The sequence below is a fragment of the Macaca nemestrina genome, chromosome 12 (genome assembly GCF_043159975.1).
Source record: "Macaca nemestrina isolate mMacNem1 chromosome 12, mMacNem.hap1, whole genome shotgun sequence".
In the NCBI taxonomy this organism is placed as follows: domain Eukaryota; kingdom Metazoa; phylum Chordata; class Mammalia; order Primates; family Cercopithecidae; genus Macaca; species Macaca nemestrina.
The window spans coordinates 123018280-123042669 of NC_092136.1; the positions used below are offsets into that span (position 1 = coordinate 123018280).

At 44.7% G+C, this 24390-nt stretch overlaps 1 long non-coding RNA gene across 1 annotated transcript in view; it reads left to right on the forward strand.

Moving 5' to 3' along the window:
- The first annotated feature begins 2806 nt into the window (after positions 1-2806).
- The window catches only part of LOC139357615 (uncharacterized), a 39677-nt gene continuing 18093 nt past the window's right edge, over positions 2807-24390 (forward strand). Inside the window, exons 1-2 of the long non-coding RNA XR_011611149.1 lie at positions 2807-3275; positions 19612-19900. This is a non-coding gene — a long non-coding RNA (uncharacterized lncRNA). The remainder of the gene's footprint in view (positions 3276-19611; positions 19901-24390) is intronic.

Here is a 24390-nt window from a genome sequence, read left to right on the forward strand (position 1 = left end):
GTCATTTCATTATCTCACACTCCTGGCCTCAGGCAATCCTCCCACCTCAGCCTCCGGAGCCGCTGGATTACAGATGCCAGCCACAGCACCTGGCCTGAGCCAGCTCATCATAAACTCAGGTGTGATTCAAGCAGCTCATGAATAACAAAGCCACTCCTATCACTTGGGAAAGTCCAAGGGATTTAGAAGTTCAGTTCTAAACTGGGGATAAAGACTAGATAAATTCTTTATCATACAATAGTAGCAGAGCCAGGCAAGTCTGTGTCTGCAGAATCCAGCAAAGTGCCTTCCCCCTGTGCCCAGCAATGTACCCCAAGCACCCGGCTCCCACTGGACTTTCTATGAGTTTAGGAGAAAGTGAGAAATTGTGATGCATTCTGACTTCCAGAAGTCTTGGAGAGAGGTGTCAGATAGTTCAAAATCACATCCTGTCTTTGTGTTTTGCCCACCTCAAAACCAGACCAAACCCACAGCTCTATTTCCACATTTCTAAGGGAAGAAGCCTGAAGCAGGAAGTATGCTGACGACAAATGTGCTGTTCTCCCACCTTAGCAGAGAGCTTGTCATCAGGACAGCCCAGGGCTTCTGAAAGCAAGCCATGTGGGAGGTGCTAGCACAGACCTTGATTTCAGAGGTCTGCATTTAGCTTTAATCTGCATTTTAAACAGAAACCCTCCATCCCACACATCCCTCTGCCCTAGGAAGCCGTGTCCCAAAACTTGCAAAGCAAAATTGAGAGGTTGATGAGGAATGATTTTAAAGGAATAAAGGAATAAAATCCCGGGCATGCAGGCTACAAAAGAAGAGTGTATCCACTTTAATTATTGATGCAAGGCCTTGTAGTGGTGAGCAGGAAAGGGTATGTGGCATCTAAATGCCTAGCACAGTGCATTGAGCCCTCCTATTTTTTTTTTTTTTTTTTGAGACGGAGTCTCACTCTGTTGCCCAGGCTGGAGTACAGTGTCGTAGTCTCGGCTCACTGCAACCTCCACCTCCCGGGTTCATAGCATTCTCCTGCCTCAGCCTCCCAAGTAGCTGGGACTACAGGCGCCCGCCACCATGCCCAGCTAATTTTTTGTATTTTTAGTAGAGATGGGGTTTCAGCGTGTCAGCCAGGATGGTCTCGATCTCCTGACCTTGTGATCTGCCCGCCTTGCCCTCCCAAAGTGCTGGGATAACAGGTGTGAGCCACCGTGCCTGGCCAGCCCTCACAATTTTATGAAGTATGTCCTACTATCCTACATTTTATTTTATTTTTGAGACAGGGTCTCACTCTGTGACCCAGGCTGGAGCAGACTGGCATAATCCCAGCTCACTGCAGCCTCCACCTCTTGGGGTCAGGTGATCCTCCCACTGCAGCCACCTGAGTAGCTGGGACCACAGGTGCACACCACCGCGCCTGGCTAATTTGTGTACTTTTCACCATGTTGCCAGCTGGTCTCAAACTCCTGGGATCAAGCAATCCGCCCATCTTGGCTTCTCAAAGTGCTGGTGTTACTGGAAAGGGGTCACAACCCAGACCCCAACAGAGGGTTCTCGGATTTCACGCAAGAAGGAATTCCAGGCGAATCCATAAAGTGAAAGCAAGTTTATTAGGTAAGTAAAGGAATAAAGAGTGGCTATTCCACAGGCAGAGCAACGGCGGGGGTTGCTCAGCTGCTTGGATTTACTGTTACTTCTTGATTATATGCTAAACAAGGGGTGGATTATCCATAAGTTTTCTGGGAAAGGGGTGGGCAATTCCCGGAACTGAGGGTTCCTCCTCTTTTTAGACTACATAGGGTAACTTCCTGATGTTGCCGTGGCATCTGTAAACTGTCATGGCATTGGCGGGAGGGTCTTTTAGCAGGCTAATGAATGATAATTAGCATATAATGAGCAGTGAGGATAAGCCGAGGTCACTCTCATGGCCATCTTGGTTTTGGTGGGTTTCGGATGGCTTCTTTACTACAACCTGTTTTCTTAATATCAGTAAGGTCTTTATGACATGTATTTTGTGCCAACCTCCTATCTCATCCTGTGACGAAGAATGCCTAACCTCCTGGGAAGGTCTCAGCCTTTTTTTACCCAGCCCCTATTCAAGATGGAGTTGCTCTGGTTCAAACACTTCTGACACTGGGATTATAGGCATGAACCATACTTAGTCCCTACTTTAATAAAGAAATTTAGGCTTTGAGAGATTAAAGAATTTGCCCAAAGATAAGGAATTTGGAAGAGACAAAGCTCTGATTCAAACCCAGGTTCAATTCCAAGACCCACTCTCCAAGCTGCCTCCAGTAGCCAGTAAGAGCTTGGAAAATGTTGCTGTCATTTTTATTTGCTCGGTGTTTCATTAAATATTATTTTTGTATGATTATGTAATTAAACTGTGATCCTCAGAAAACCTGTACTTTTGAAAGCCCAGGGCAGCAGAACGAAGCTAATGAAAGGCAAGCTTCATTTACATGCATCTGGCGGGGAGAACGCTCAGGTCATTCCTCCGAACGCCCTGGTGCCCTTGCTTAGCTTGCTCTAAACATTAGGCAGTTGTCAGTTCTTAAACCACGGCTCATTCAGGTTCCTGGTGCAGAACAAATGCGCTATGAATGATAAAAGTCACAATCACATAAAAGGCATGCTGTGGGATTGATTATCAAAGCAGCACTACTCCCAGCTCCAGTCTCTATTTTACCTCTGTGAATAAACGTGGTGGCCTAGGAAAGGGTGGGCGGGAAGGCCGGAGCTTACATTAGCTCAGAGCTAGTGCCACCTAGTGGCTGCCCCGGCGTCTGCCGGTCCGCGGGCACTGACTCCTGCCAATTGGGGTGGGGCTTCGGAGCTCTGTCTTCTTTAGGTCCTCAAGCAGGTTTTTTCACTATTAGTGTGAGGAGAAGAGGTGCAAGGAAATCATCTAGTTCATGTAACTGTAAAATTCCAAATAACTGTGATGACAGATCTTTGGGCTTGACAATTTTGTTTGTTGTGACCTCATGCGGATACAGGATGAGAAAATCCTGACTACCGCCTCTTTCAGATCCCTGGGCCCACTGATAACTGCTCCCATCCACACATGTTCAGGGGCCTCTTCTTCCACGTTTCTCCGAGGCATCCTCCATCGACACCACAGCCCAGGAGGAAAATGAGAAAGTTCAGGACTATCTCAGACCATGCACTCAACTGATTCTATCTCCTTCTCAAGATGTTTCTCAGTCACCTGCCTGGTGGGGTACAACCAGGCATTTCCTGAGCATCAGCTGTGTGTCACGCCTGGAGTAAGAGCTGAGAATACAACGTTTGTAAGTCACATTTTCTAACTTTGCGAAAGGCACGGTTGATTAGGGAGACAGCCTTGTTAAGATGTAATCACAATAGGAGACAATAAACGGTAGGTGGGGAGAGCCAGGAGAGAGGTATAATAGGGCCAGGTCAGGGTTTGGAATCGGATTCACCTGCGTTTGAATCCTGGCTCTGTCACTTGCTTGTACACAGGACTTGGAGGAATTATTTGGTTTCTTTGAGTATCAGTTTTGTTATCTGTAAAACGGACATCATAATGTCTGCCTTGCTGGATTGTAGTAGGAAATAGGCTCAATTGTGGAAGTAAATGAAGATCAGCCTAATGAGAACAAACAGAGTTTGCTATAGCAAGGGAGTCAGCCACCACTGCTTGGTTTGCCAGAGACTCAGAGGCAGGCAGGGGAATGGAAAAACTTCAGAGTGAAGAAAGGGAAAGGCTTCAGGTCTGCTCTGATTGGAGGCTGTTGGCACTTGGAAGCTGAAGAGGGCCCAGCATCTGGAAGCAGGGCATCTTCTGTGATTGGTTTGGGGAGCATATTTGGCGTTCTCTGATGCTCAGGTGGAAGCAAGGGCAAAAACGAGGGAAGCTGCCAGTCATCGGCCATGTCCTGGCCATTCTGGGCTGATTGTTGTTGAAGAGGCTGCAGTTTGTTTTCCAGGCTGATTGTTGCAGGCGGCGGGTTGGAGTTTTATTGTCACATATGACCTGGCCACTGTCGGTTTGTATAGCCAGTCTCTCTTAATGCATTCAAAGCTTGTCACATGGTGCGTGACATGCACAGATATTCAGTAAGTGGTAACCATTATTATAATTTTCTGTGATCAGAGGTGACTGTAAAATTGCAATTGAACCAGACCTTAGCGGAAGCCCTCTGACACCTGTATCAGTCAGGGTCCTATCAGGAAAACAGAAACCATGCCCATTACTTTAAGAGATAATTTAACACGCCTTTAATCCCAGCATTTTGGGAGACTGAGGCAGGTGGATCACCTGAGGTCAGGAGTTCGAGACCAGCCTGACCAACATGGTGAAACCCCGTCTCTACTAAAAATACAAAAAAAATTAGCTGGGCGTGGTGGCAGGCGCCTGTAATCCCAGCTACCTGGGAGGCTGTGGCAGGAAACTGGGAGGCGGATGTTGCAATGAGCTGAGATTGAGCCATTGCACTCCAGCCTGGGTGACAAGAACGAAATTCCATCTCAAAAAAAAAAAAAAGAAAAAAGATAATTTAATAGGGGACATCGGTTATAGGGATTGGGGAACTGAAAAAGCAAAAGGGGGCTAATGCAGTAATACAGAAATAGTTACTGCAGGAAGCAGCAGCTGCCAGCCCTAGGGCTGGAGGAACAGAAAGAAGGGATTGCGGCTGTTAAACTCTGAAGCCCAGAGGAGGAGCTTCCTCGAGTGTGGCCCAGATCTCTGAGGAGGGTGTCCCTGCTCAGCTGGTGCTGCTACCTCTGGAGCCTGAAGCAGGGTCCTGAAGGCTGGGACCTGAACCTCCAACCACCATGAGGCTGATTCAGGAGAGCGGAAGGTCCCTCGAAACGGGGACAAATTGCTGCTGCTGCATGAAGAACCATTGTTGCAACGATATTGTCAGCAATAGCAAGCAAAAAGAGCCGGACGGTGCGTCTCCTGCCTCTAGCTTTCCTGTCTCCCACTAGTGTCCCTGATGACCGTAACTAGCAAAGGAGAAATGAGCCCCAGGCTCGGCATCATAGAGCAGAGTGTACAATGGTGGGTTTGCAATGGAAAGACAACAGCTTGTTAACCAGGATACTCTCTTCCTCATTATTTACAGAACCTCAGTTCTGTTCAGGCATAAGTTGGATAAGGCATTAGGGTAACACAGGCTCCCCTCTCCAGACCCAGGGGTAAATCTTGATTGGCATATGTTTTTCTTCATGTCCCTAAACCTTTTTTCAAAACTGAAAAACAGGCCGTTAAAAGTACACAGTCAGTTAACACCTGCTAGTCTCGATCGTTTCCTGCCCGTGATCTACTCTTCCTTTCCCCCTTGAGTCTGGAAACACGTGGACCTGGGGGAAACCCGCAAGCCTCTCTTTCCACAGTGATTGTGAGGCAGCCTCTGCTTCCTTTCCTCTTTTTTTTTTTTCTACCCAGAGCCAAGAGGGTCCTGGAGGACTTTTCAGCCTTTTCCTTAATGGAGCCAGGGGAGAGGGAGGTACAGGGGTAGGAGTTCTTCTGTTCCACATTAGATCTTTCCATTCTAGATGGTGAGACTCTTCCAGGAGATTATAAGGCTGGAGATTTGGCCCATTCCATTTAGAGGAGGAGGGGCTCTGATTATGCTTTCACCCAGAGGCAACTAGCCTGCGCCAGAGATGATACCAGGTATTGGGAAAGCCAAGATGAACCAAGCATGGTCCCTTCCCTAGAGGAGTTCATAACCAGTGGAGAGACAGACTCCAATAAATCAATACTACGTAGTGTGCGCACAAACTTAAGTGCCTGGCATCATGGAATCATTAATGCTTAATTCTGTGATAGTCTCAGACAACTTCCCAGAGAAGGTGACGTTTGACTTGAGCCATGAAGTAGAAGCCTGCCGGGAGGGTGAAGGAGTGAGCAAGCCCCCGAGGCAGATGCCAGCACACGTTGGCTGGCAGGTACACAGAAGCGTCTCCTTTAGGGACCTCTAAGAAGGCACGGGAGGCTGCACAGAGGGCTGGACACACAGCATCAGTGGGGTGGAGCTCTGGGATGTCGAACCTGCAGGGGTAGAAAGGGACCAGCTCCCGAAGAGCCTGGGATAACACGCTACAGAAACAGTGGAGAGCTGGGGAGGACTGTGACCCAGTCTGCAGTGTAGACAGTTCACTCTAGCAACTGAGTGGAGGCTGGATCTGGAAAGGGAGTTGGCAAAGCTCAAGGCAGAGAAGCTATTGAGAGGCTGTGTCCTTGGTGGCTTTAAAGATGTGTGAGAGACTTGCCTGGGCTCCCCCAGCCTAAGGGATTCAAAGCAGATGAATGGAGGGGAAAGGCTGTACCTGAGCTTCTGTGTGGTGGGCCCTCCCAGCAGAGATACCGTGTCTGACCGTAAAGACCAAGTTTCAAGGAATATTAAGGCTTCCAGGAAACTAGTATGGAGACAAGTGCTGGCAGGCGAGGCAGGGAAGCAGAAGATGCACATTTGGGAGCGCAGTAGACGCCGGTTTGGGTGCCATTCCTGAGGCTCCCGATAACCGGTACAGACTTTGGGGCTGAGAAATGACATGACCAGAGGCTGTGATTTAGGAAGGTTCACCTGGGAGCTGTGCGTAGGTTGATTCAGAGCAAGAAGGGTGTCCTGTTGTAAAATTTGTGTGCGGGTTGTGATTGCAAGGATCAGATTCGGCACAGTAACACTGGAAATGGAGAGGATGGGTAAGCTTTGGAAGGGAGATGGTGGAAGCTGTGATAACTGATTTGGGAACTAGGGTGAGGGCAAGAGTCAAGATGTTCCCAAGTCTTTTATTAATTTAAGAGGGAATAGAAATTGGGAAGGCAGGAGAAGGAGCAAGGTTAGCGCCAGCTGTTAGTATCCGAACAATGGCCTTTTTCAATTTGTATCCTCGTTGCTGGTGTCCTGTAAAGAAGCCAAACATAGCACTTGTGACATCAGATGAGGATATTGAAGCCACAGGGAAGAAAACTACAAAGAAATAAGGAGTAGAGGCTCTGCGGACAATGTGATTTCTGGTGGTAATTTTCATTGCAGCAATAATCATGATAATACCCCATTTATTTTATATTTCTGTTTGAAAGTGCTCCATTAGGCTAATTTTAGTGAGTATACAGTGAAATGTATCTACTCATTTGCTTCTGGTAGTGCTGTAAATTAGTCCAACACTCTTGAAAGCAATATGAAAGTGTGTGGCAAATCCTACTCCTAGGAATTTATTCTAAGGAAATATATATTTTTAAAGCCAAAGCTGAGACCCCAAAGAAGTTCATTACAGTATTATCTATGCTAACAAAAATAGTGAAGATATAAAACTGCAACAGGAGGAAATGGCTTGCTAAATGATACCAGGATGATTCAATGAAATACTATGAACCTATTAAAATGCAAATTACAAATATACTGACTGGGGAGAAACACGGAAACATATTTGATATGATAAACAGGCACGGGGGAGTGGAGCACAAAATACTTTGTACACTTTAATATAACTGTCAAAACCCACATGCATGTGGATGAAGACTGGAAGGTAATTTGAAGAAATTAAAGTAGTTATTGTAGTGCGCAATATGGGCTCAGGAGTCAGGATTCTGGGCTCCAATCCTGTGGTTTACTAGCCTGTGACCTTGGGTGATGTCTTTAGCTTCTCTTGGCTTTGGTTCCTCATTTACAAAATGGGGCTAAAATATGAGTGCAATTTTTTTTTTTTTTTTTTTTTTTTTGAGACAGAGTCTCACTCTGTCACCCAGGCTGGAATGCAGTGGCTCAATCTCAGTTCACTGCAACCTCTGCCTCCCGGGTTCAAGCAATTTTCCTGCTTCAGCCTGCCAAGTAGCTGGGAGGTACCCGCCACCATGCTCGGCTAATTTTTGTATTTTTAGTAGGACAGGGTTTCACCATGTTGACCAGGCTGGCCTCGAACTCCTGACCTCAGGTGATCCACCCGCCTCGGCCTCCCAAAGTGCTGGGATTACAGGTGTGAGTCACCGCGCCCGGTCATTAGTACAATTTTTAAACTTCAAGGAGTTGTGAGCATCCAAATAAGATAATACATATAAAACTCTTGTCTCTTGAAAATGTTCAATAAATGACACCTATTATGGGTAATTTCTGTTTGAAGTATGTTATAGATAGATTACCTTGCTGTTTAAAAAAATGCATACATGAAGACTGGGACCAGTTTGAACCTAGGAGTTTAAGACCAGTCTTAGCAATATGGCAAAACCCTGTCTCCACTAAAAATACAAAAATTAGCTGGGTGTGGTGGTGTGTGCCTATAGTCCCAGCTACTTGGGAGGCTGAGGTGGGAGATTGCTTGAGTCCAGGAGGAGGTTGAGACTGCAGTGAGCCCTGATTACACCACTAAACTTTAGCCTGGGCAACAGAGTGAGACCCTGTCTTAAAAAAAAAAAAAAAAAAAAAAAAAAGGACGAGTAATGTATAAATTCTCTTTAATGGAGTTAAGTAGATCCGACAGGAAGTTCACAAAACATTAAGAAAGTGTTAGGTGCTGGGTTCTCTGTTTTGTCTTTGTGGTTTTGTTTCTGTTTTGTCCTCGTATTTTAACCCAACTTGGTATGTGGACCACTCAGAAAGTGAAATAAATGCAATGCTAAAAAAATTTTTTTGTAACTTCATGACTTCCTCAGCCAGGACTTTGAGCTTCTTTCCCGCCCTCCTATTTGAAGCACAGATTTTAACAATGTAACTGCATCTACTTTCCTTCCCAAATGGTAGGTGCATGAGGGATCAGCAGACAGCTGCCAGGTGGACAGGGGAGTGCACAGGCCAGGCCGGGGTTGCCCGTGAGCCTGCCGTGGGAGGATTGGATTTCTGGGCAGGCAAGGAGGCGAGACTGACAGTCACTTCTGAGTGGTCCCCTCAGTGCTGTCACCGAACTTAAGACATATGTAATCATGATTTCATCAGAGCCTTGGTAGTTGCTGCTGTCTCTGTTCTCTTCTATTTATTCGTGTAATACTGTTTACTGTGTAAGAGGGATGTTCACTGGTGCCCGTGAAGATGGTCAGAGCAGACATTAGATGTCACGTGATCATCCTATTTGTTTCCAACTTCAGAGGAAAGGAAAGCACAGCTGGTTCCTCCTCAGTGCCATTGTTTCTCTCATCACAAAGGATTTTAAACTCCTGCCGTGTGGACCCATCTCATCTTCAGCTGTACATCGCTGACTGCTTTGAGCAGAATCTTGGGATCAATACTCTGCTCTAAACACGACCCAAGGGCTCCATCTGCATCATGAATAAAGAGGCTGCTGTTTCCCAGCATCTGGTTTCTGGGAGAGCAGGGGCCCAGGTCTGTCCAGGCAGAATCTGACAGAGCTCAGGTACCTGCTGCTCATGCACATATCAGGCAGCAGTGAAACTTAAAATGCATCCAGCAATTACACTTCTAAAATTTGTTGTTCAGAAATGCCCACGAGTGTTCACAGAAATGTTCACTGGAGGGTGTTTCTTTTGTCATTCCTTTAACAACAAAAAGGGTTGGAAATAATCCAAATATCCATGAATTGGCAGTCGACCAAATGAATTATAGTCCAATAATAAAAATAAGTTATCCCCACGCTTATATGGAAAGATGTTCTAGATACAAATGTTAGTTTAAAAAAAATCTACTGTTTCTGATGTAAATGCCTAGAGTGAGAAGAGATTTATACTGCTGGCTCAGTGGCGATGCATTAATGAAAGGTAGTTAGAAAATTATGCAAAGGTAGTTAGAAAATTATGCAAAGGAAGAAATAGAAGCATTATTGACACCAAGCAAAACAAAAATTACTCAAGAAAAGAAATGAGGCCGGTCGTGGTGGTTCATGCCTGTAATCCCAGCACTTTGGGAGGCCAAGGTGGGCAGATCACCTGAGGTCAGGAGTTTGAGGCCAGCCTGGCTAACACAGCACAACCTCATCTCTACTAAAAACAGAAAAATGTTGGGCATGGTGGTGGGCACCTGTAGTCCCAGCTACTAGGGAGGCTGAGGCAGGAGAATCACTTGAACCCAGGAGGCAGAGGTTGCAGTGAAACGAGATCGCACCACTGCAGTCCAGCCTGGATGACACAGTGAGACTCCATCTCAAAAAAAAAAAAAAAAAAAAAGAAATGAAATTATAGTGCCCTACATAACTACTTGAACAATAATTACATAACCATAGCAATGTGAACGTTTCGTTGTAATCTAACTGAGATGATAATTATATTTTTGTTATAGAACAAACAGGAGGAAGCATGTGTGAGAACATGCATGTGTTGTGTAGGGAGACATAAAAGAACCAAACACTTATTTTCCACAGTAGGACATCAAATAGAGAAGCTCTAAGACTGAAAACCCAGAAAAAATAGTGTCAATGAGTCGTCTAGAACTGTGGAAACAAATAGCTAAGAGAACATAAAGCGAATGGCTTTGGGAGGGGGAATTGGAGAGTCGGGGGAGGGGCGTAGGATGGGTAACTGCTCTTTTCCATGACAAACCTTGTACAGCAATTTGACTTTTTAAGCTATAAATACCTGATACAAATTTTTAAAATTTAATTTAAAATATAATTAAATAAAAATATTTAATTATCAAGGCAACCTGTCCTTTTATGTATACTTACATGTCACTTTATATATCAGTTATCTACAATTAATCTATAAGTCTATGTAGAAAAAGCCTTTTAAAATGTGTAAACATGAATATTTACATATATATGTATGTAGCGAGATGGATAAATAGATCGACAGATGATTAGAAATACATAAGAAAAATGAGGCTGCATACACCTCTGTGCTATAAATAGTCAACAGCCTCGTGGGCGAGGCCTATAGAAGTATGCTTTACTTTCCACAGGATTCATTTATTCTGTTTGAAATTTATACCACAATTATTTTTGTGATTGGAAAAAAATAAATTTAAAATAGAAAAAAAATTGAGATGAGAACACTCATCTCCTCACTGACATTCCGTTCATTAGAGCTTTTGCTTTTTTTTTTTTTTTTTTGAGATGGAGTCTGGCTCTGTCACCCAGGCTGGAGTGCAGTGGCCGGATCTCAGCTCACTGCAAGCTCCGCCTCCTGGGTTTACGCCATTCTCCCGCCTCAGCCTCCCGAGTAGCTGGGAATACAGGCGCCCTCCACCAGGCCCTGCTAATTTTTTGTAGTTTTAGTACAGAGAGGGTTTCACCATGTTAACCAGGACGGTCTCGATCTCCTCACCTCGTGATCCGCCCGCCTTGGCCTCCCAAAGTGCAGGGATTACAGGCGTGAGCCACCGCGCCCGGCCCACTAGAGTCTTTTTATCTCTCTGAGATAGCTGATGACCCAACAATCCCGGATAACTTCCCAGTCTCTTCATGTTCACTGCCCCAGAGAGAAAAAGGACACAGGAGGCTGGACATGGAGGCTCACGCCTGTAATCCCAGTACTTTGGGAGGCTGTGGTGGGTGAATCACCTGTGGTCAGGAGATCTAGACCAGCCTGGTCAACATGGTGAAACCCTGTCTCTACTAAAATTACAAAACATCCAGGTGTGGTGGTGGGTGCCTGTAATCCCAGCTACTGAGGAGGCTGAGGCAGGAGAATTGCTTGAACTCGGGAGGCAGAGGTTGCAGTGAGGAGGGATTGTGCCACTGCACTCCAGCCCGGACGACAGAGCGAGACTCCATCTCAAAGGAAAGAAAGAAGGAGCGGGGGGGAGAGAGAGAGAGAGAGAGAGAGAGAAGCAAACAAACAAACAAACAAACAAAAAACAAAAACAAACAAAAAAACACAAGAAAGGGCGAGGCATCTTACCCCACTCACCACCTCGCCCACCCACATGCTCAAGCCCAGTACGCATCCAGGGTGGGACACACAGAGCTCTTTGGTTTACCCATTTGGATCAGAGCCTAATTTGATTTGACCTCGAGAATAATATGAGTTTCTGTTTTTCATCTCCAGCTCACTCAATAAAACATTTTCAGGGGTACTTCACAAATGTTTTCTGAATTGAGTTGTTCTCATTAAAATGCAAATTGGGGGAAGGGAGGAAGAGACTTATTAAAGGATAGAAAATTACAGCTGGATAGGAGGAGTAAGTTCTAGTGTTCTATAGCACTGTGGGATGACTATAGTTAGCCATAATTGATAGTTTCGAATAGCTAGAAGGAGGATATTGAATGTTCCCCACAGAAAGAAATAAGTGTTTGAGATGATGGATATGCTAAGTACCCTGATGTGATCACTGCATGTTATACGTAATGAACTATGTACTCTAAGAATATGTACAATTATTATTTGTCAATTAAAAAATAAGATAATGCAAAGTGGTCGTTCAGTCTTAGTAGTTATTTACATCTAAATGACAATTATTTTATAGTTAAAAAATTGTAACAGTGGGTTTTACTAAGGGAAAGAGTTGGAACCTGAGGGCTCCAGGACCAACTGGAGGCAGAGGAGGTGGCTTATATGGGTGTTTAAGAAAGAAATTAGATGCTGAAAGGTGGATCAAAAACACACTGAAAATAAATGTCATTTTGTCTAGGACTGCCATTTTTCATTTTGTAATCTCAGCACTTTGGGAGGCTGAGGCAGGTAGATTGCTTGAGGCCAGAAGTTTGAGACCACCCTGGCAATATGGCAAGACCCCCATCCCTAAAAATAATTTTTAAAAAAATTAGCTGGGTGTTGTGGTGCATGCCTATATGCCCAGCTGCTGGGGAGGCTGAGGCAGGAGGATCACTTGAGCCCAGGAGTTTGAGGCTGCAGTGAGCTACAGCTTGGGTGACAGCAAGACCCCATCTCAAAAAAAAAAAAAAAAAAAAAGTATGACTTGAGTGCATTGTGAGGAAAAAATTAGCCAAATTCAAATTGAGGGACACTGTATAAAACAACTAGTTCAAGCCCTTCCAGAATACCGATGTTGGCCAGGTGCAGTGGCTCATGTTGTAATTCCAGCACTTTGGGAGGCCAAGGCGGGCAGATGACCTGAGGTGCAGGGGTTCGAGACTGACCTGGCCAACATGGCAAAACCCTGTCTCTATTAAAAATACAAAAATTAACCAGTTCTTGTGGTTCACACCTGTGGTCCACACCTGTGGTCCCAGCTACCCTGAGGCTGAGGTGGGAGAATCGCTTGAACCAGGAGGCAGAGGTTGCAGTGAGCCGAGATCGTGCCTCTGCACAACAGCCTGGGGTGACAGAGAGACTCTGTCTCAAAAAAAAAAAAAAAAAGCCATGTCATTTTTTATTTTTATTTATTTCTTTGAGACAAAGTCTCACTCTGTCGCCCAGGCTGAAGTGCATTAGTGAGGTCTTGGCTCACTGCAATCTCCACCTCCCAGGCTCAAGCAATCTTCCCACCTCAACCTCCAGAGTAGCTGAGATCACAGCTTGGGCCACCATGCCTTGCTAGTTTTTGTATTTTTTTATAGAGATGGGATTTTGCTGTGTTGACCGGGCTGTTTTCCAACTCCTGGGCTCGAGTGATCCACCCACCTCGGCCTCCCAAAGTGCTGGGATTATAGGCATGAGCCACCGTGCTCGGCCCATGACAGATTTTTTAAAAGGCTGAAGAGCTTTCCAGAGTAAGAAATACTAAAAAGAGGAGGGTGAATCATCTGAGGTCGGGAGTTCAAGACCAGCCTGGACAACATGGTGAAACCCCATCTCTACACAAATATGAAAATTAGCTGGGCATGATGGCGGGTGCTTATAATCCCAGCTACTTGGGAGGCTGAGGCAAGAGCATTGCTTGAACCCTGGAGGCGGAGATTGCAGTAAGCCGAGATCTTGCCACTGCACTCCAGCCTGGGGGAAAAAAAACAAAAAAAACAAAAAAAAAAAAAACCAGAAAAAAAAAGAAGAAAGAAATACTAAAGAGACATGGCCACTAAATACAATGTGTAAATCTAGACTGGATTCTGGATTTAAAAAGAAAGAAAGATAAAAAGCTTTCTTACATTATTAGGACAATTGAAAAACTTGAATACAGATTATGTTGGATAATAGTATTCTATCAATGTAAATCTCTTAATGGTGATCATTTTAATATAGTTGCATAGGAGACTGTCCTTGGGTCTCAGGAGATGATTGTTTAAATATTTCTGGGGAAAATGTGTAATATGAATATATTATCCACCATTTTAAAACAATAAAGAAGTTATGTAGAGTAAAAAGTGTTAATTCATTCACTGTGACTTCCACAATGGTATAGTGAGTGCCTATTATGTGCCAAGTACTGCTGTAGGCACTGAGGATACAATTGGGAAACAAACATACCAGATGTCTGCCTCATCCACATGGCATTCTTCTGGCAAGGAGGAAGAAGTACCTAGCTATAGTGAGTAATGTGGCAGGCTACCCAGATTCCCCCTTCAGGACCAAGGTACTTATTCCGTCTGATTTCTGGCTTACATCTCCATCCTTCTCTAGGAATTGCTCTTGGCTTCAAGGCACTGCCTGGCCCAAAGTTACCTCTTCCTTCCTCACTGGAGACAGCCCCCATCCAGTGACCCGTCTCTATGGAGCTACAGAAGCCCAAGTCGCCATCCCAGTTTGGGATGACTCTGAAGAGCCTTCCCAGCTCCAGCTTCCATGTGGCTTCGATTGCAACACAACAGTTCGGCTTCTCCCTTGCCCAATTCCGCTTCCCTCACTCCCTTACAGGTGTTTCTCAGAACAAGCCCCATAAACCTTCTGCATTCAAATCTCCCTCTTAGAGTTTGTTTCCTGGGGAACTTGACCTAAGATGTTAACCAAATTACTGTGCAACACGGTGAGCATTAAAATACAAATATGGGATGCAAGAGGGCCAGGTGGATGCAGTCTGGATAATCTCAGGTGAAGAAACTCTGGGCACAATCTGGTGACAAGAAACCACATGCCCAGAAACAAAACAAAAACTATTTTTGCTCCAATTATAATCTAATCTTATGCCTCTTTCCAGCCTCTACAAAGTATTTAGATTGAATGTTTTTTTGGAGACAGGGTCTTTGTTGCCTTGGCTGGGTGCATTGGCATGGTCACAGCTCACTGCAGCGTTGAGCTCCTGGGCTCCGGTAATTCTCCCACCTCAGTCTCCTGAGTAGCTGGGACTACAGGTGTATGCCATCATGCCAGGCTAATTTTTCATTTTTTGTAGGGATGATGCATGTCTTCTTATGGTGCCCAGATTGGTCTTGAATTCCTGGACTCAAGCATTGCTCCCACCCCAGCCTCCAAACGTGTGAACCACTGTGCCCAGCCTAGATTGAAAACTCTTCACTAAATTCATTGGGCTGTCTTTAGATTTCACTTTTAAAATTGTTTTGCTTGGTTGGAAAGAGAAAGCCAGAGGCAAATTCCCAGATTCCAGCTTAAGTGAGGAAAAAAGGCAAGCTATTTCCTGCTCATCCTCCCTCCCCCAACCTCTCCTCCTCCTTCTCTTACTATTTTTTAACTAAGAGGACAAAACAGGCCAGCCTCGGAAAGAGGTTATTGATAATGGCTCTGGGGAAAGACCACCCACCTATCTTCTTTCCATTTATGACTTTACATCTGAAAAAAGGCAATTATATGAGAGCTGGAACATGGCTAGTGCTGAGTTCTGGTGACTCTCACTCTCTCCATCTCCATAATGACCACACCTGAGTCACTAGAGAGACATTGGAGAGGCACTTGTAGGGAAAGACACTGTTCTAGTTGTATTAGGTTATTATGCCTCATTACAGTCATGGGCAGAAGAAAACAATGGGGCTAAGAATTGTGTGGTAGTTCTGTCCTCTATGTAATAGTCTTGCTAGGTTCACTGCCTCTTGATAATAGCCTATTCACTCAACTTGGTGGAAGGAAGCTGCTAGATTTGCTGTCTCATCTTGATTCCCAATCCCCTGGTACACTATCCTTCAGCATTGATGTGGCAATTGTTTTAGACATCCGCAACTACCTTTTCTTTTCTTTTCTTTCTGTCTTTTTTCTTTTTAGACAGGGTCTCGATCTGTTGACTAGGCCGGAGTGCAGTGGTACAATCACAGCTCACTGCAGCCTTGACTCCTCAGGTTCAAGCAATTTCCCACCTTAGCCTCCTGAGTAGCTAGGATTACAGGCACAAGACACTAGGCTAATTTTTGTTTCTTTTTTTTGTAGAGATGGGTGTCTCACTATGTTGACCAGGTTGATCTTGAAGTCTTGGGCTCAAGCGATCTACCCGCCTTGGCCTCCCAAGTAGCTGGGACTGCAAGCATGCGTCACCAAACCCAGTTAATATTTTTTATTTTTAATTTTAGTAGAGTTGGAATCTCGCTATGTTGCCCAGGCTGGTCTCAAATTCCTGGGCTCAAGTGACCTTTCCTCCTTGGCCTCCCAAAGTGCTGGGATTACAGAAATGAGCCACTGGGCCCGGCCTGCCTTTTTGATACATACCTGAAGAAAAGGACAAAGGCATTTTAATTCAGTACATTTAGAAAAAATTAAGGCCTCCCCAAAGGCAAAATTATTATCTCTCACCTAAGGTGGGCAATTGGGCTAGGATTTTCTATTAGACGAGGGTGATAACTTGGGAACAAGAGCGTTACCTGGAAGCCAGGCCTGGTTTTATCAGCAACAGATTCAAATTTCCTGGGCAGTACATTTGAGTACTCCTTGAGTCCATTTTCTTTTCTGTAGCATGAGCAAAGAGTCCCTGAACTTTCTGATCTCAAGATGATATGAGATTAAATGAGATCGTTTTAGAAAGAATAGTCCCACAGAAAACACAGGGCACACTGCGTCTCACTGTAGTGTCAGGCAGCAGGGCCCCTGCCTTAGATCCATGGGAGGAGACCTGAGTTCCTGCCATCCTTCTCAAGGGTGGCATCCAGGTTGGTTCAGCTCCTCCTATCAGGGTAGCTTAATAGTTGTCCTGACTGTTTTCATTTCAGCAGGATAGGAAAATAATGTAGTGGGATTGTCCAAAAATCTTGATATGACTACAGTTCTCCTAATGGGCTTTTTTTTTTTTTTTTTTTGATACAGGGTCTCACTCTGTTGCCCAGGCTGGAGTGCAGAGTCACAGTCACAACCCACTGCAGCCTTGACCTCCGAGGCTCAAGCGATCCTCCCATCTCAGCCTCCTGAGTAGCTGGGACCACAGGTGTGTGCCACCATGCCCGCCTAATTTTTTAACTTTTTTGTAGAGATGGGGTCTCCCCTATTTTGCCCAGGCTGGTCTCAAACTCCTGGGTTTATTTGGTATTTTTAAAGGATATTTAGAGTCACAAGACAGAGTTACCTTTTTTATAGACCAGTCTTCTTGCAGGATAAGGGACATGAGAAAAATCCCACTCTCGCACAACTTCTGATCACAACTTTCATGTGGGACCTGGAGATTTCTGTCTTATTTTACTGTTATGAAGACAAGGTAAGAATATGTGTAAAGTGCTCAGAGCAGTGCCTGACCAGGGAGGACTCCATGAGGGGTACTCCATGAGCTCTATGAGAAGCGGATTCACACGGAATAGGCCCACCCCTAACATCGTGGCCTGAGGCAAGACTCCATCTGGAAGCCCACTTACCTCTGAATATTTCAAGTTCTGAACCGGAAAACAAATTGTTCATTAAATATGTCCTCTTCTTCTACTTTAACACATAGATCTGTATAACGACCTAGAAGGCCCAGTTTATAATGAGAATTATCGGACCCCTTGGAGTTGCGTGTCAGAACATGGGGCATGGCCAGGTGTGGTGGCTCACTCCCATAATCCCAGCACTTTGAGAGGCTGAGATCACTTGAGGCCAGGACTTCACGACCAACCTGGTCAACATGGTGAAACCCTGTCTCTACTAGAAATACAAAAATTAGCTGGACATGGTGGCACACACCTGTAATTACAGCTACTTGGGAGGCTGAGGCATGAGAACCACTTGAGCCGGTTAGGCAGAAGTTGCTGAGAGCTAAGACCGCATCACTGCACTCCAGACTGGGTGACAGCGAGACTCTGTCTCAAAAAAAAAAGAACATGGGTTGTGGGGAGAGCTGGCTTTTGGCTCCTTACGCCCCAGCCTACAGCCTTCTCCCTTCCCTTTTCACTTCTGGCTCTGACCTGCCTGTGAGGGCAGCGTAGCCACACATTGGAGCTCCATCCTACTCCCTGCAGTCACCCCTGGGCCGCCTCTTGGTTCCAGCAGTGAGATACCATCTCACTCCAATTGGAATGGCGATCATTAAAAACTGAGGAAACAACAGATGCTGGCGAGGCTGTGGAGAAATAGGAATGCTTTTACACTGTTGGTGGGAGTGTAAATTCGTTCAACCATTGTTGAAGACTTCCTCAAGGATCTAGAACCAGAAATACCATTTGACCCAGCAATCCCATTACTGGGTATATACCCAAAAGATTATAAATCATTCTACTATAAAGACACATGCACACATATGTTTACTGCAGCACTATTCACAATAGCAAAGACTTGGAACCAACCCAAATGCCCATCAATGATAGACTGGATAAAGAAAATGGGGCACATATACACCATGGAATACTATGCAGCCATAAACAAGAATGAGTTCATGTCCTTTGCAGGGACATGGATGAAGCTGGAAGGCATCATTTTCAGCAAACTAACACAGGAACAGAAAACCAAACACTGCATATTCTCACTCATAAGTGGGAGTCGAACAATGAGAACACATGGATACAGGGAGGGGAACATCACATACCAGGGCCTGTTGGGGGGTTGCGGGCAAGGGGAGAGAGAGCATTAGGACAAATACCTAATGCATGCAGGGCTTAAAACCTAGATGACGGGTGGATGGGTGCAGCAAACCACCATGGCACATGTATACCTATGTAACAAACCTGCACATTCTCCACAGATATCCCAAAACTTAAAAGAAAAGAAAAGAAAAGAAAGAACTGGCATGGAAGAGGGCTTCTAGGCTAACATGTGGGTGAGCAGTGCATGGTAAGGGCTCCAGCCAAGGGAATATTGTTCTTTAACAAAGCTCTGGCCAAAGCCCAGGGGCTGAGACTGGAGTACATAGGTTCCCTGTTCCCTGAAGAAAACCTGAACATTGTGAAAACACAAAGGGGCAGTAAATGCCATTGTGTGAGCAAAACTATACATGCCCTCTGCAATGACATTTTAAAGGTGTCTTAAGAGGTCAGAAATATTGTGAGTAACAAGAAGAACAACAAAAATACCCAAACACAAAACAGTAAGAGATCTTGATAAGTCTAGCGCATTTTCCAATCTAGAGAATATGAATGGCCCCAGGGATAGTCCCTGGGTTTATCATTCAGCGCATCCTTACCAAGGGCCTCCAGCTGGGCAGACACCATTGTAGAGGCTGCCCTACCAAGAGCAGGCACAGAGACCACCACAGCCACACGGCCACCACCCCAGCATGGTAAGGACAATCGCCTTCATGAGACTCACTTTTAGCTTCTAGGATAGAGTTGGGGTCTTGGCAGAGAAAACAGAGAGGTGGTCAAGACAGGGAAGAACGTGGGGGTGTAGAGAAGAGAAATAGAGAAAAGAATAGAGAAGGGAAAGGACTTCCAGACATTCATCCATGTCGGACCCACTCAGTTTGTCGAAAAGTAAACCACCAAGAAAAGGTCAGGAATCTTTAGCAGAGGGCTCGGGAGGCTACGTAGGTTTGTGATTGGTAAGATGGCTTATTTTTTAGAATTGACACCTGAATCCTTTCCCAAATGTTGCAGGTAGACGGAGTAGACTCCATGTGAAAAGCACCAAGAGAGGATTCAGAGGAGAGTGGATGTCTGCGCAGAGTCTTGAAGAAGGAGTTGAGGGCACGGGCTCATTCCAGGCAGCAAAGCTTCACAGCATGAGCAGCAATTGTGATTTAGTGATATGGTTCACAAATTCTCTACAACAAATAACCCCATGCGGGAAAAACCCTCATCTCCCAGCACCAACCAACCTTTGCAACTGAAGGCCAGTGCAGAGCTGAGCTGTAACAGCACTATGTCATCATTCTTCCCCTGACTAGTAGGTAACATTTATTTATCACTCCCTCTCTCTTCAAACATTGTGGTCTCTCTCTTCCTGCCTGCAAATCTACAACTCCCCCTCCAAGGGGAGAATGGTGCTGTGGCATGGAGGAAAGAACTTCGGTTTTAAAATCAGGCTGAAGTGTGTTTGTTGCTGGTCTTGCCTCCTATTTGCTTGTAATCTTTTCCCCCCTTCAAGATGGAGTCTTGCTCTGTCGGCCAGGCTGGAGTGCTATGGCACGATCTCAGCTCACCGCAACCTCCGCCTCCCAAGTTCAAGCAATTCTCTTGCCCAGCCTCCCAAATATCTGGGATTACAGGCTTGTGCCACCACGCCTGGCTAATTTTTGTATTTTCAGTAGAGATGGGGTTCATCATGTTGGCTAGGCTGGTCTCAAACTCCTGACCTTGTGATCTGCCCACTTCGCCCTCCCAAAGTGCTTGGATTATAGACGTGAGCCACCGTGCCTGGCCTTCGCTTGTTATCTTAAGCAAGCGATTTCACTTCTGTGGGTCTCCGTTTTCTTTACCTGTAAATTGGGACTAATACAACTCCGTGGATTGCTGTAATAATAAAATGAGGTGGTGCATGAAAAAAAAAAAAAAAAACAAAACCCCAGCTCTTGAAAAAGGTATGCAATACATGTTACTTTCTGAAGAGGATCAGGATATGCCACCCCCAAATATGCCACTTTTGGAGGGTTATTTTGAGCCAAAGGCAATTGAGAATCAACAGATGCACAAGAGTTTCCTGCCCTTCTCCTATCCATCTAAGAGCAGGGCGTAAATTTATCTTTGAGAAGGTGGCATAAATTTCCCTAATGATGGTGTCCCCTTCTCCTGGCACCAGGAAGAGGAGAGTGACTCTTATCACAGAGATGGAGAGTCGGCACTGAGAGAAGTCTGCATACAAAAACTTTACTAAAATAACTCTCATCTTCCATTAGTTCTCCCACATATTCTTAGTCACTTACTCATGATTTCACATCCCTTGAAACTCAAACTTCCTTTTCTTTGTTTAAAATGGTATATAAGCCCCAGAATCTAACCACTCTTTCCCTCCCTCCCTCCTTCCTCTCTTTCTCTTTCTTTTCCTTCCTTCCTTCCTTCCTTCCTTCCTTCCTTCCTTCCTTCCTTCCTTCCTTCCTTCCTTCCTTCCTTCCTTCCTTTCCTTCTTTCCTTTCTTCTCTCTCTCTCTCTTCTTTCTTTCTGGACTTGAACTCCTGGGTTCAAGAGGTCCTTCCACTTCAGCCTACAGAGTAGCTGGGACTACAGGCACAAGCCATAGCGCCTGGCTTCTAACTACTTTCAGCTTCATTTCTTTTCTAGTAACTCCCATACATGTAAATATTAGTAAACATTGTGTGCCTTTTCTCCTGTTAATCTGTTGTTCAATTTGCAGGCCTCTAGTTACTGAACATAAGGGTAGAGGAAAAGTTTTTTCTCCCTGATGTTTCCATCCCTCCCACATTCCTGAAAAGAAATAAAAAGCAACCCGGGGCAAAAGGGAGCTATCTTTCGCCAGTCTATTACAGAGGGATGCATCGCAGTTACAGGTATTCTCCTGTTTCTTGGGGCTGGGGATGTTTCCCGATTGTGAAGGAAAGTTAAAAAAAAACAAAAAACAAACAAACAAAAACCCTAGAGCTCCTTAGAATAAATTATGCACACACAGAGGAAACACAGAGGAAATACAGGCGTGCCCCACTTGGAGCAATCCTACTCATGCAAGACTGAAATTTGCCAGAAACCAATTAACCAGCCATTAGTTTATCTTTTAAGCATAAACTATAATGCTTAAATTTCCTCACTTATATTTCCTCACTTTTCTAAAAAGGATTAACAAGAATAGAAAGCCAACTCTTTGTCAGTATTTACACGTAGGTACTGAAGTTGAATGGTGACAGACACTTGAGGCTGAAGTAGAATTAAACTTTAATTAGAAATGAAGATGAAACTGCTCTGAAGTGATCAGTTGTCATTGGACTCCCAATCTGAAGTGTGAAAAATGCCATTCTATTTACAGACATTGATTCAGCTTGCCTGCCTCCAACCTTACACACTCCTGCCGTTCCCTCTTCCTCCCATGCCACCCTCTTCCTCTCCAGCTGAAAACTCCTCTTTTCAGATGGGATATACTCCCCTCTCTCATCGCAGTTAATCTAACAATATGGCAAATTACCAGTTTCCCAATTTAGCTCACACCACTCCTGCCAAAAACCTTCCTTCCTTTTCTCCATTTATCTATCATCAAAATCCTGGGTTCAACTTGCTCTTCCAGCCTCTGAATGATATTTCCAGCAGGTGGCACCCCAAGTGAGCTCCTTACTCAAATCCTTTAGTGATTTCTTTCATGTTTGGGTTTGTACCTGATTTCCCCAACTAAATAATCAATTTCTAAAATTCAGAAATTGTGTCTATTACGGACATGCACTTGCATCTTCAGTGACTTGCACATTGTGTGTATAAAAGTAGATTGTTGGCCAGGAGCAGAGGTTTATGCCTGTTATCCTAGCATTTTGGGAGGCCAAGGTGGGAGGATTGCTTGAGGCCAGGAGTTTGAGACCAGCCCTGGCAACATAGTGAGACCCTGTCTCTACAAAAATAGAAAAATTAGCTGGGTGTGGTGGTGCACACCTGTAGTCCAGGTTCTTGGAAGGATTGCTTGAGCCCAGGAAGTTGAGGCTGCAGTGAGCTATGGTAACACCACTGCACTCCAGCCTGGGTGACACAGCTGAGATCATGTTTCAGAGGGAAAAAAAAAAAAAACTTTATCATTGATAATAAAAAGTAGATTTATATGCAACTTTATAAGGATTTCGTCTACTGTAAAAATAAAGGCTCATATGCACTGACGTTTAATTCACCTGAAAACAGAAGAGAAAGAATATAATTGTGGGCCAGGCGCGGTGGCTCAAGCCTGTAATCCCAGCACTTTGGGAGGCCGAGACGGGCGGATCACGAGGTCAGGAGATCGAGACCATCCTGGCTAACACGGTGAAACCCCGTCTCTACTAAAAAATACAAAAAACTAGCTGGGCGAGGTGGCGGGCGCCTGTAGTCCCAGCTACTCGGGAGGCTGAGGCAGGAGAATGGCGTAAACCCGGGAGGTGGGGCTTGCGGTGAGCTGAGATCCGGCCACTGTACTCCAGCCTGGGCGACACAGCGAGACTCCGTCTCAAAAAAAAAAAAAAAAAAAAAAGAATATAATTGTGATGAAAATTTGAAGCTAATCAGTGAGCAGGGGTTTTCTGAGGATCTATTGCTACCATGTGCTTGTCAGTATTCTTTACCAGTAGCATAATATGTAGTGACCTCATAGCAACACTGCTTTAAATATAATCTTTCTCTGCAAAGGCTATACTTTCAGCCAATGTGCTTGGCAAGATGTTTGCTGCCTGCTTTGCTGGCTAACCTAGGAATGAATTCTCTCTCTATAACCTGAGTACCCTTTATTCCATATCTTAGATTTTGGCTGACAGCAGCATTGTCTTTCTTGTCATCCTGAGAGGGATGGAGAGAATTACATTTTTCTCTCTTTTGCAAGAAGAGTTGTTTCATGTTTGGGATACCTGCTGAAAAATTTTGGCTTATTATTATCCCCTCTGCTTGCCACCCCCTCCTTTTCTAGTTTAGATATTTTTTAATCCCCACAAGCTCAGCATTAAACCCAGTATCCTGACAGCAGTAGGTCAGAGCTATAGCTGCTTTAAACGGGCAACCACGGCACAATCTCATAAGTACAGAACTAAGGTACACGTGGGAAACTCAGAATAATACAAAATAAAGGCAAATAAGTCCTACGTTCTCTGAAATAGACTCTGAAGTAAGAAAGGTGAAACGAGATTCATGACAGCCTAGGCAATAGGAAACAATTCAAAAAGGAATGGACATAAGAACCTATTCTGAAGATAGACTGGGAAAACCGTGAAAAAACATATGCATTGCAGCACTATTTGCAATTCTAAAGCCTAGCATTGCACAACACAAATAGGGGATTGGTTGGATAATCTGTGGCTCATCCACAGAATGGAATACTAAGCAACTCTTGAAAAGAATGCAGACCAGCTCTACATTTTGCTTGGAAATGATTTCTAGTAAATATTATTAATTGAAAACTGCAAGTCTCAGAAGAGTGAACATAAGGTACTCTTTTGTCTAAGAAAGGGTGGATAATGGAAATATTTACATATTTGTTTATATTTAAAGTAAAAAGCAGGGGAAGGACAACCTTGCAAGTAAAAAATTGGTTACCTTTGGGGGGATGGAGGAGGCAGGAACGTAAGCTAGACTTGTCTGACTGTACCTGTATTTGTTAACTATTGCCACAAAATAGATTAGTCAAAAAATGTAGTGGCTTAAAATAACAATAGTAGCATCTCACATAAATTTTGTGGGTCAGGACTCCAGGAGCTGCTTAACTGAGTGGTTCTGTCTCAGGGCATTTCATGAGATTGTGGGCAAGACATTGGTCTGAGTCTCAGTCAT